Source organism: Lissotriton helveticus, chromosome 8 (genome assembly GCF_964261635.1).
Source record: "Lissotriton helveticus chromosome 8, aLisHel1.1, whole genome shotgun sequence".
NCBI classification, from domain to species: Eukaryota; Metazoa; Chordata; class Amphibia; order Caudata; family Salamandridae; genus Lissotriton; species Lissotriton helveticus.
The window spans coordinates 989,125,184-989,138,401 of NC_136069.1; the positions used below are offsets into that span (position 1 = coordinate 989,125,184).

At 41.3% G+C, this 13,218-nt stretch overlaps 1 protein-coding gene across 1 annotated transcript in view; it reads left to right on the forward strand.

Moving 5' to 3' along the window:
* The window catches only part of LOC144771843 (omega-amidase NIT2-like), an 823,895-nt gene that overhangs the window by 366,199 nt on the left and 444,478 nt on the right, over positions 1–13,218 (forward strand). The window lies entirely within an intron of this gene.

A 13,218-nucleotide genomic window follows, 5' to 3' on the forward strand; every position in this document is an offset into this window, starting at 1 on the left:
TAATGATTATCCAGGCTCTCAAGCCTAAACACGTCAGAAATCATCTCTCATCACTTTCTCTTCTTTTTAGTGTATTGTGTGTGGCAGACTGCGTGACCCTATGCCCAGAGCCCTCGAAGGCCAAGGAGACTGCCACGCTGAAGACCAGCTCCTGCAGTGTCTCGGAGCCGGGCGGCCCCCTCCCAACATTAAAAAGCCCCGGGGGAGGTGTAAATTAATCGAGACTGAATACGTTAGTACAGCCCACTCCGCTTACGCTACCAGGAAAACACAACAACACTACATTGCCCAGATTTCCATTGTAGTGATTTGTTAGTTCCATGTCTAATTGTCAGATCGGCACACACACACTCCCTCATGGTTGGTATACACACCACCCCCATCCAGCGCATCCGTCACTACACATGTGACCCTATCTATAAAAAAGACGGAGCGCACATGATTTTAGAGTTGTTCCCAAACTACCGAACAAGTCGGCCCACTACCACATGCGTGGCCTCTTTGGTCACTGAGTTAGTGGTACCCGAAGCACTGAGCGGGTGAAGAACCTGCGATGATGATGATGGGAGCATGAGTATGTCGTTAGCCATAGAGATATCAAGACTCGGCACCGTATATGAGACTTCTTTGTTGCAGATCGGGACTACATGATGCAGAAGGTGTCTTTTCCAACAAAAGGTGAGCAATGAGGCCTGGGTACGCATCGGAGTAAGTCAAAGGGTTGTAGCAGACTAGATACAAAAAGGCGACGCTGCGATTTAGACGAACACACTCCTATATAGAGTATCAATTTACATGTATACATTTATTTACCAATAGCAGGAACGTTTTTATAATCGCTGAAATGTCCGGAATATTACCTATACAAATAGTTTGTATAAATGTGAGAAGGAACGTGTATGAAAGCGCGATGTTATGTAACTGCACATTAAGATGGTAACAATTACCAATAATAACATCTTTCTTTTACTATCTTTTAGATGTAGAGCATTATGTCCGGCACCTGGTGAAAAACACCGGTGACAGAAAGGTGAGCTGCAAATATTGTTTTTAGTCACTCTCTTATTTCCTCTCTCCTTTCATAAAAAAATTACACACAATGTTAACTACCTTTTTATCTTACAGGCTGTGTTTACAAATTGACGAAACCCCCGCAAAAGAAACCTACAAAGCTCTACGTTCGTGTATTCTGCGATGATACGTGGCCACTGTAACAACGACTGAGAAGCCTGCTTCGACACGTAGTGCACCCTCTTTGAATGACGCCAATGGCTCAAGGTGAGCAAAGAAGCTTGTTTCCGATACAACGACAAGTTATCTGTGAAAGGAGAGAATATGTAGTATGCAGCAGGCGCGCAATACCCATTAGGCTAACGGTGCTTCAGCTCCCCACCCATCGTGTGTGTCTCTTCCACGTTTTAATGTCCTTTTTTCTCTCTCTTTTTTACTATCTCTCACATAATTTTTTATATTTTTTACATTTATGGACGCTGCTGTGTCCACTGTGCCGTATAGAACCTTACCTGAGTTTAAGTGGTAAACTCTGTTGGCTACAGTGAAGCCTGCTTCGAGACGTAGAGCACCCTCTTTTAATCATGCCTATGGCACTAGGTGAGCAAAGAATTTTGTTTCCGAAACAACAACAAATTATTTGTGAAAGGAGAGAGTGGGTAGTGTGCAGCAGCTTGACTGTGTAGAAATGTATAATTACCTCCGAGCAGTGGCAACAGATAGGTTACAACAGTCTGAGGAACAGATCTACAAGCTTATTGCGCCACTTTTGTGTCACTTTTAACATGGGAAAAATGGCGAAAGGAGCTTGTAAATCTGCGTCTGACTTTTCAAGAAAATCTCTCAACCCAGACTGTGCGAGTCAAAGGGGTGCAACAGTCTAGGTACGGAATATTAAGAACTCACATTAAAATTCACTTTTGTCAGGAGTTTCGCAACTCAGTTTACGGTGATTAATCAAATGTCCTTTTGTTTGCTTCACCAAACATCCTTCAGAAGCAATCATGGCATATCGAGCAACAGCAATGGAATTGTCTGCAACGTATTGAATATACTTTGACGTGTAGAAGCAGAGTTAAATTCAAGTTGTTATCTCTGATGGCCGCAGTGTTTATACAAGGTAAGCACAGCGCCTTGATATACAATGCCTTCAATTAAATGCATTAGAAATAAATTGGCGTATTTACAATCCTGTTGTGCCACTTTTGTGTCAGTAACGCAGTAGGCACTTCCATATAGACACCATTTGAACGTGGGACTATAACAAAAGTGAAATGTACCAGGCACACTGCACACGTAAAATCGTAGTGTTACCTTGACTTGTAATGTTTCACCTCATTTAGTCACATCTACATAATTTTAAACTCTCATTTTCTTTTTTGTTTTGCAGATTACCTATCGTACGTCTTTTGGAGTCCACATCACAATTTGTTTATAATATTGTTTTATTAAAGTTATTTTTCTAGTTGTTTATTATATTGTTATCTTTAAGTTACGTTTACAGTTATTGTTCTTTTAATAAAAGTTAATTAAAAAAACTATATACATCTTTTTTTTGGGGGGTGAAGGTCCACAACAGAAATAATATTTATAATTTGTAAGACGTTTGAGAGTAGGGTTGAACAGTACTGGCTGTATAATAAGTTATATTTACTCTGGATGCTCTACAAGACAGAAGGGAAATCAAAGTAGAACAAAACAATGTGTACCAGATTTACAAACCGCTTGCGCCACTTTCGCGTACAAAGCCACCCCCCTACAAAATTAAAAGTGTGTGGGCCTCAATGACACCCTTCAAACCACGGAAACAACGACCCCTGGAGCTTTCTATATTGTGTGAGGGGGGCTGCTTGGCCCTCCGCCTGGTGCCCTGGAGTCCACCATGCCCAGACCCTGTTCCTGCAGTGTCCTTGGGGGGGAAACAGCCATTACAACGCGGTCATAACCACGCGTGACCGTCACCACGAAGCCATTAGCACGCATATGGCTTTACCACGCATGCTTTTACGACTAGTATGCATTACCACGCATGATAAAGGCATAAGCGTTGTAATGGCTTTGTGGTGACTGTCATGCGTTGTAATGGCTGTGGCTTACGTGCTTCAAATTAGTTTTTAGGTATTCGTGTGACCAAGTCGGATAAGATCGGAGGCCAAGGACAAACACCGCGGTGTCTGTGATAGGAAATCTCATGGCTCACAGAGAAGGTAGGCGGGGGTAAAATAAAAATGAAAGTGGCAGGTATAATAAAAATTGCGGAGGAAAACTACTAAAATGGCGGAGGACGGAGTATGTAATCAAGGTTTGGCGCCCCAGGCAATAAGTTTCAAATAAATATAGGTAGAATATGATTATTAATATATTAGAAAAGTGTAGCAGCGGATGAGGCACACGGCCCGGGAGAAGAAAGCGGCAATGTAATACCTGAAATGAGGAGAGGTTTGCTTGGCGAACTTGAAGAAAAAGAAAGAAGCATGGTCTTGGAAACGAGGCTGCGCATGCGTACAGACTACAACTGGTGCAAAAAAAAACCCTGAAAGTTTTACATACTATCATAGATTTATAGCTCTTTTTTTGACCAGTGAAGTTAGTTCTGAAAAAACCTATTTTTTTTTTCTTTTTTTTAACATACAAAAATGAATTGGAAACAAAACAGTGTCCAACAGGAACAAATAAACAAAACAAAACAAATGTGCGTTGTGACCAACGGTCCTCCTGTTTGCACCGTTTAATTAAATTAATTGACTGCTCCCCGTAGCAGAGCATCTCATTGCAAAATTTGCAATGGATGATTAAGTCAGCAAAATCCGGTTCGATATTTGGGTGCGGAGTCCATGGCTGTGTGGTTGGTGCGCATGAAGTGCTGGGAACAGCAGGTGATGGATTGTCCCGTAGCCTATTAGAGCAAGCTCTTGCATAATTACGAGGATGGTAGTCTTTCACATGGAAAACCATGCTTGCTGTCCCAAATGAGTACTTCTTGCTCGGATCTCCTCTTGTCAGTGTGGTGTCACAGATTTTGCAGGTGACCTTTGCACATTTACCTTTTTCTGTCCTTCTGGAAAGGTGGAAAATGTCCAGATTACTGCCTCTTTTCTTTTTCCCTGTGACTCCTCAGCTATAAATTCCTCCTCTGAAGAATGTTCTGAAGTTGATTCCTGAAATGCAGCCGTATTAAAATTGTTTTGTCAAATGACAGGAGCTCCCGACAAGAGATGGTTCTTCTGAGAAAGTCAAAGAAGAATGATTAAAATGGGTGGGGTCTTTCAACAGTTGGAATTGGAAGTGTTATGTACCAATCAAATCTCTTATTTTAAAGTTACATGGCGTATGCGTAGGGTGCGCTTACGGTGCGTGAATGGAAGACGTACGCCGACATTTGCGTAATTGCTTTTAAAAGTAACATACGCTTACTAAAAGTTAATAAACATTATTTTAATAATTATCCTAGATAATGTCTTCCCTTTATATTTACATTAAATACATAGATATATGTTTTTAAACATTAGGAAACTTTTGCGGTATGCGTACACTGCGCCGTACAAACGTACATGACGTCACGCGGAAGCGTCGATGCGACGCGGAACGTGGAAACGTGTTCGTAACGTATGTGCGGTTCAGCGCACAGTACGATTACCCCTACAAAGGATGGTGCGATCACCATATGCGTAGCGTACGAGTACTGAAAAAAAATACAAAAAGAAAATATATAAAATTTAATTTTACTATTTTGAAAAAAAAAACTAAAAAAATTAGAATTTTGTTTTGTATTATTTTATATTAAAAATGTGTACTGTAACTTAAAAAACTTAAACAACTTAAATAATTATTATAAAAATGTTGGAAATTACTATAAAAAGAAATAAATATAATAATTAATACATGTAAAAATTATCATTTACAAAAGCTTTGAAATTCACGGAAAAAAAACAGGTTTCAGCCATCTTACAGTTAGGAATTAGCATTTAAAAAACCTTAGAAATTCACTGAAAAAAACCATAGGTTTCAGCCACGTTATAGTTAGCTGGACATTTCACTCATACAAAACCATTGAAATTCTCCCGTTATAGTTAGTTCAGCTAACTATAACTCGCGCGCCCGCAATCCACTGCTGATGACGTCACATATTACATCACTCATGACATGGTCAGTGACATCACTCATGAAATCACTGATGACATCTCAAATGACATCACTGATGACATCATCCCTGTGAAAAAGTGGCAGACCTCCTCTCAGCGTAATATAACCTTTAATACACACCTTCAAAAATAGAAATAAAAATTTTCAAAAAAATGGAGATACCAATACCAGTTAGAAGAACCAGTTCAGTAATTCCAACATCTACATACACATCCACTCATTCACCAACAGTTCTATATAGTCACTCATACATGTACTCACTTATCATATGTACTCATACACCTATACATCCTGTTACACACCGAGACTCATCCATAGAGTTACTCACACATATGCAGATAAACATCCATTTACTTGCATATACAGCTATACACACACCACTACACTTACTTCTACAGAAACATACACATACTTACTTTCTTAAACAATCACTTATAGAAACACATACTTATTTATACAGGAACTCTTCCAATCTGTCACTTTCACATATACTTACTTATATATATCAATACTGACATATACTAGTTTAAAAGATATGTAGTTACTCATAAAGATACTATTGAGACAGTCATTCACTCACTAACACAGCCATACACACACTCATCCACCCATACAGTCCTGCACACATGCTGTCTTCAAAAAACATACAGTGAGTCACTCATTCATGCATCTATGCGCTAAGTAATACCCCCACCACACCATACAGACACTCATACTGATACTCAAAAAAACAACTAATAACCCATATACACACTCATGTAGCTGCTCACCAACCCATGCAGCCACCTGTCACAAAGTGAGACACTGATACAGATATTTAAATATTTAAACATTACTCGCTAATACATGTATTCACTAAGATACACTTAATAAGTCAGTCATACAATCAATTTTACAAAAAAAAACATCCTTTTGGACACTTATTTACCCATTTGTTCTTTCATCGACCTTTAGATATAGGTATATAAAAAAATATATTTTTCAGAAAGGCACACATTCACTGGATGATGTCATCAGTGATGTCATTTGAGATGTCATCAGTGATGTCATGAGTGATGTCCCTGACCATGTCATGAGTGATGTAATATGTGACGTCATCAGCAGTGGATTGCGGGCGCGCGAGTTATAGTTAGCTGAACTAACTATAACGGGGGAATTTCAATGGTTTTGTATGAGTGAAATGTCCAGCTAACTATAACATGTGTGAAACCTACGTTTTTTTTTAGTGAATATATATATATATATATATTATATATATATATATCTCAATATATCAAAACAAAACCCTTTCAGGCATAGAGTGACGCATAAATTATGCAAAAAAGAAGGAGGGAACTCAGGGTAGTTCTCAAGTTTAGGTGGAAAGCAGCTCCTGTTAGAGCACATTTGAGGTGAGCAGATCTAGAGTGTCGCTGGTGTTGTGAGTGCTTCAACAGGAGCTGCTTTCTACCTAAACTTGAGAACTACCCAGAGTTCTCGCCTTCTTTTATATATATATATATATATATATATATATATATATATATATGCGGTATGTAACGTCCTCAGCAGTACAGCATACAGCCAAATTGAGGTAAAGACGAGACAAGACCCAACTCGTGGTGTTTAGAGTTTTATTGCGCCCAACACCAGTCTGCCACGACGAGTTTCGGCTACCAAAAGCCTTGATGCTCCCAAACTTGGTTCAGTTTGCCTGGATCTCGCAGCGCTCCTTGTTGGTGCGTTCTCCTGAGGCAGAACCACGCTGCTTCACATTACAACGCTTTCCCCCGTTCAAAGAAAAAACGGGCCGCACTCCCGAAGTAAGATTCCAACACACCTTGCACACGCTTGTGAGCAAGGTGTGGCGGAACACCGAAACGTGTTGATCAGAACGCTATCAGCCCCTTAAAATTAAGCAAAAAATAAAAGAAAGTGTTTAATCGTACTTCAGGAGTGCGGCCCGTTTTTTCCTTGAAAGAGGGAAAGTGTTGTTATATATATATATATATATTCACTGAAAAAACCATAGGTTATAGACCATATATAGTTAGGAATTAGCATTTACAAAACCTTGAAAATTCACTGAAAAAACCATAGGTTATAGACCATATATAGTTAGGAATTAGCATTTACAAAACCTTGAAAATTCACTGCAAAAACCATAGGTTAGAGACCATATATAGTTAGCTGGACATTTTATTGACATAAAACCAATGAAATTCCATATATAGTTAGTTGCACTAACTATATATCGCGCACCCGCAATCCACTGCTGATGATGTCACATATTACATCATTCATGACATGGTCAGTGACATCACTGATGACATCACTGATGACATCTCAAATGACATCCCTGATGACATCACTGATAACAACATCCAGTGATTTTTTGTTTCTATAAAGTTTAAATATGTCTTACATATTGAAGAATGAGTGGATGTGTAAGTGTCTGGACGAAGGATTTAGTAGGTGCATGACTGACTGTATGAGTGAGTGATTAAATGTGTCTCACTGAGTGCATGGGTTAGTGACTAAACTGTCTTAATTTGTGCATCATTATGTCTGTTGTTCTGTAAACTGCTGCATGTGTTGATCAGTAGCTATATGAGTAACTATATGGGTTATTGATTGATTGCCCAAGTATTTGTATGGGAGACTGAGTGTGTGTGTGGCTAGCTGGGAGGTGTGTGACTCTGTGCAGATCAATCTGTACTTGTATCAATGATTGTATAAGAAGGTAAGTATGTGTTAGTATATGTTTGAAAATGTAAGGTGCTCTATGTTTAACTGTATAGACAAGAAAATGGAAGTGTCATTGATTCTTTACAGGACTGACTAGGTGTGTGAGTAACTCCATGGATGAGTGGCAGACTGTGAGTGTCTGTATAGGTGTATGGGTGCATATGATAGTGTTGTAAAGATGAGTGATTGTATGTATGAATGATTGTATGGGTGAATGAGTGAAGGTGTGTGTAGACGTAGCAATCAGTGAGTGCGTATGTAGTAACTAGTATTGGTGTGTCAATGGTTTCAAAAATTATACTCTCTTTTTAACACTGGGTGAAACAGAGGTTATATTAAAATGTGAGGAGATGCATTGTATTGTCACATGAATGATATCATCAGTGATGTGGTCATTGATGTCAAATGAGATGTCATCAGTGATGTCATCAGTGATGTCATTTGAGATGTCATCAGTGATGTCATCAGTGATGTCACTGACCATGTCATGAATGATGTAATATGTGACATCATCAGCAGTGGATTGCGGGTGCGCGATATATAGTTAGTGCAACTAACTATATATGGAATTTCATTGGTTTTATGTCAATAAAATGTCCAGCTAACTATATATGGTCTCTAACCTATGGTTTTTGCAGTGAATTTTCAAGGTTTTGTAAATGCTAATTCCTAACTATATATGGTCTATAACCTATGGTTTTTTCAGTGAATTTTCAAGGTTTTGTAAATGCTAATTCCTAACTATATATGGTCTATAACCTATGGTTTTTTCAGTGAATTTCAATGTTTTTTTAATAGCAAATATCATAAGCTGTCGAATGTCAAGTACGTGGTAAGTAAAAACATTTTCGTGTTTATGCACACTGATCTGCTTTGAATGCTGCCCCCCACCCCTCATTTCTATTAGGAGTACTCTCTCTTTGCAGATAGTGAAGGGTAGTTAACGCAGCCATTTGCCCCCTTTGTAATCCGTCGTGCCTGCTTCTCTCTCCATTTGATTGATTGTTCTCTTTGGTTCATTCTCTATTTACAAACAAGCACAGAGTCGCAATACTCTGTTTAGTCTTTGCAGATAGCGAAAAATCGTGTAAAAAAACAAAAGGAATCGAGCAAAATCAGTAGGCCACTAATGGGATCTCTTTTTGACCTCGCTAAAATAGAAACATTAGGAACAACCTGTTGAAAATAGCAATGCGTATGTACATAAGCGGCGTTCATTTGTGTTCACAGTACCCCTTGTTGATTGTTTCAATCGAGCATTGAATTGTTCGAAGTTGGTTCTCTTAAGGATCTTCTCTGCCTGCAAACGAGGAAGAATAGGAATATTCTCTCTCCCTTTGCAGATAGTGAAGGGTAGGTAACGCAAGCCTTTAACACGTCGTACCTATTTCATTCCTCATTGATTGATTGATTGTCCGAACATTGACTGTTTGGGAATTAGTTCTTTTTGGAGGTATTCCCTGTTTGCAAATAAACGTAGGAAAATCTTTGCAAGTAGTGAAAGGGTACGTAATGCGGACCTTTCTCCCCCGTTGTAATCTGTCATGCCTATCTACTCCCCACTGATTGATGCACCTGTTTCACCCGGACCATTTACTAGAGATACGTCATCTGGCCCGACCAGAGAGCACCCCTAGTGAAAAGGACATATGCAATAATAACGAAGTGATCACTGTATCCTGTTAACAGAAACTTTAGCATGAAACAACCTGGAAAGAAAAGAATAGGAAAACGAAAATCAGTAGGCCACTGATGAACATGAACTTTTATTAAACAACGAACAAATAAACGATAACATAACGTAATGATAAAACCTATTAATGTCCTAGAAACAAGAAAACGTTAAAATATGCCAGTGGTGAGAGACCAGAAAAACAGTAAGAGAAACCAAATCACCCCTCGCTGTCCCACCGCCTGCCACGCCAAAAAAATCGATAGACTAGGGAAAATGCAAGTCAGTAGAACATCCGCCCCCACTCTGGAAACTTCCAAGGTGGGGCAGGGTTGCGGCTACGCCCAGCCGGGAGCAGCCCATATAAGGCAGGTCCTGCTGCCACGCCTCGGCCAGGAGATCCTAACGTAGGGTGTAGCCGGAGGAGAGGCCAAGGCCAGCGGGACCCGGCCAGGGGATTGCCTTTACAACGCTGAACAGTTGCAGGGGGGGGGGAATGTCTCCTCGACCCTCCCCTCTCTCTCCCAGTCCGGCCGTGGTGGCCCTTGAGAGTTGCAGGTACTCCCGCCACATGCTCTTCCGGTCCGGCCACCAACGGTCGGGGGGCCGAGGACGACGGGATCCGGCTGCAGCCGATAAACCAAGAAACCCGTTCATGGGGCCAGAGCCAGGGGCGTCCGGCCGACATCTACCGGAAGCCCGGCCCGAAGACGGACGGGACACTTCTTCTTTCATGAATAATGGCTGCGACAACACTGGGGGGGGGATGTCTTGCACATGCCTCCGACCCCCCCCCCCCTCGTCCTCATCGCCTGGTCCGGCCATAACAAATCTCAAGCGAGACGCCGTGGGGTGCACTGGGAGGGAGAGACGGTGCGAACAGGCCTCTCCCGCCTCCCCAGGTGGAGGCTTCCCAGCTGCACCCTCAGCGCTCCAGGCGCCCGGAAAAGGGTTCTTCCACTGTGGCCATGCTGCAACGTCTCGCCCGGCAGGGTGGAGCCCGTCCGCTCATTTGACCCCGCGATCGCCAGTAGCTACCGAACTCTCAAAATGGCGGTCGACCTGGCAAGAGCGGGCCCAGCATAAAGAAATGGCCCGGTCACTGGTTGACTCCACCACCGTAGTCCTCCACGACCTTGAAGATTCTAGAGGAGCCGCGGGAGTCTCCAACCCCCGATGGGGAATGACTGCCATGATCGCCCGTGGAGTGACGAAATTGTATCCGCGGGACGTCGGCGCTCCCATGCTGGCGCCAGCCTCACTTTGAATTACTAGAATCCTGCAGACCTCAGTTCCGGTGAAAGCACAGTGTGACCCGGTAGGAAAAATTGTTGCACCCCCTCCCCTTTTTCACTGATAGTTCAAACCACCGATCCTTTCCTTTGCCCTTTTAACGGAACTTTGGACTGCCTCCCCCTCTTTTACATTTTCTAGAGAAAACAAAACATTAACCACTACATTAGCATAGCAGTTGACACCAGAACTGTTTTCAAATTTAAAACCAACAACATCTTCAACAAAATCCTTTTTGTTTCTGCTGTGACCCTGCTACAGCACAGGCATTGTCCCCAGCAGTAATTCTGCGATGCCGGTAAGAATAGCTGTGGTGCCTACTGGACTCACTCACCCCCGCGGCGCCCCACGCCGTTATTTGCTGGGCGGCAACTTACTAGACATCACTTTCGTGCCATCTAGATTTCAGCGCGTTCTGCTGCCTTGGAACTATTCGCACAACAGACCGCTACTGACAAGAATATTTCATTATTGGTGCTGTCAATTTCAATAAATCTATTGGATAATTCAAAAGAAATTGCCACGGTCTCTTCGTTGTTTAAATGTTTTTACTGTTTTTGTTTTGTTGTATATATTTATATGTTATTAAAGTTTTATATTCCTACTACTTTGTTGGAGTGCTATATATTTTTAATGTGACACATAATTGTAAAAACTTTGATGTACCAAGAGTCATTCCTGGAATCTTCCGCTTCAGGCTCGGTCCCCTCCCCAATCACAATACAGGATGGTTTTCAGATAGTAGGAACACGTGTGGTGTGACGGATCTCATCGGGTGTGGGCCTTGATCTACTATAACTCCTTTGAAGAGGGGTGATTCTTTACAGCTGGGGCCATAAACTACATCTGCAGGGCTAGGTGATAGCCTGGACAATCGGACACAGAGGAAGAGGAGTGTCAGAGGGTGCGGTAGTGAATAGGGCGAAAGGGAGGTGTCGGGCGGGCACAGAGTGTGATTCTCAGGGAAGAGCAGCGCAGATGGGGGGAGGTTTATTGCCCATGCATAAGACAGAGAGCGGGGGTGACCAGTGCCTGGGGAAGATGCTTGCGAGGGTGAGGAGCCATGCTACGAATCGACAGCGTGCAGAGAGTGGGTCTGGTCAAGGCATCTAAAATGGCTGCCGTGCACCACAAAAGTGTGGCATTTCAAAAAAGGCAAGATGGCGCAAACAATGTTTTTCAACACTTCCTCATTTCCTTCGAATCGAACGTTAACAGACGTTGGGGCATATTACCAAAGTTAAGCGATATTTATCGCTAACGATGCTTACCAACAAATTTTTTACCGCTAAGCATCGTCAGAAATTATCGAAGATAAACCTTGCTATTATCAAGGTTTATCGCAAATGCGATAATAAACGGCCGCAATGCATGAATATCGCTAAAAACTCAGCGATATTCATGCATTACCGAGCTAATGCTCTTAGCCATGTTATCCACCTCCCATTGGATAACATGGCTAAGAACTGCTCAGGGCAGGTGTTACTTTTTGGAGATATTCGCGCTTAGCGCGAATATCTCCAAAAGTTGGTAATAGGAGATAGATATCTTGCATGTTGTAATGCAAGTTATTGTGGTATATGGAACTCATACCATAATCTCTCAGGAAAGCAGAAACTGATCCTTTTGGGACCGCCTAAAAAGGCCTAGGGGGTGAGGAGTACTCTACTTTGCCCCGATAAGATGCATCGGAGACACACAGTGAGAGAAAGGAGGCCGGAGATGAAGAAGAGATGTCAAATACACATTGGAGATAATATAGTGGCAGAAGGGAAGTAAATATGAGTAAACTTACCATGTAACATAAAAATGTTGCACTCTATACTATAAGTCTCATTTTATACTACAATCACTTCGCTACAACCTCATAAATTAAAAATAAAAATGAATAATGTCTCAAACAATTTTTGATTTCTAAATATAAATTTATTCTTCAGAATTTTCTAAATTTGAAAGAACTAGTAACATGTCCTCATCAGCAATGTCCTCATGAAAAGTCTGCAATGATGATTCTTGTAACTCTATGGTCTCCAAACATTCGATAAATTCGCCATCAAGAGATTGATCAAAAAAATCATTCAAGTCATCTCCTCCTTGTGACAATATTTCATTATTGGTGCTGTCAATTTCAATCAATGTAGTGGAATCATTCAAGTCATCTCCTCGTGACAATATTTCATTATTGGTGCTCTCAATTTCAATCAATGTAGTGGAATCATTCAAGTCATCTCCTCCTTGTGACAATATTTCATTATTGGTGCTGTCCATTTCAATCAATCTAATGGAATCATACAAGTCATCTCCTCCTTGTGACAATATTTCATTATTGGTGCTCTCAATTTCAATCAATGTAGTGGAATCATTCAAGTCAT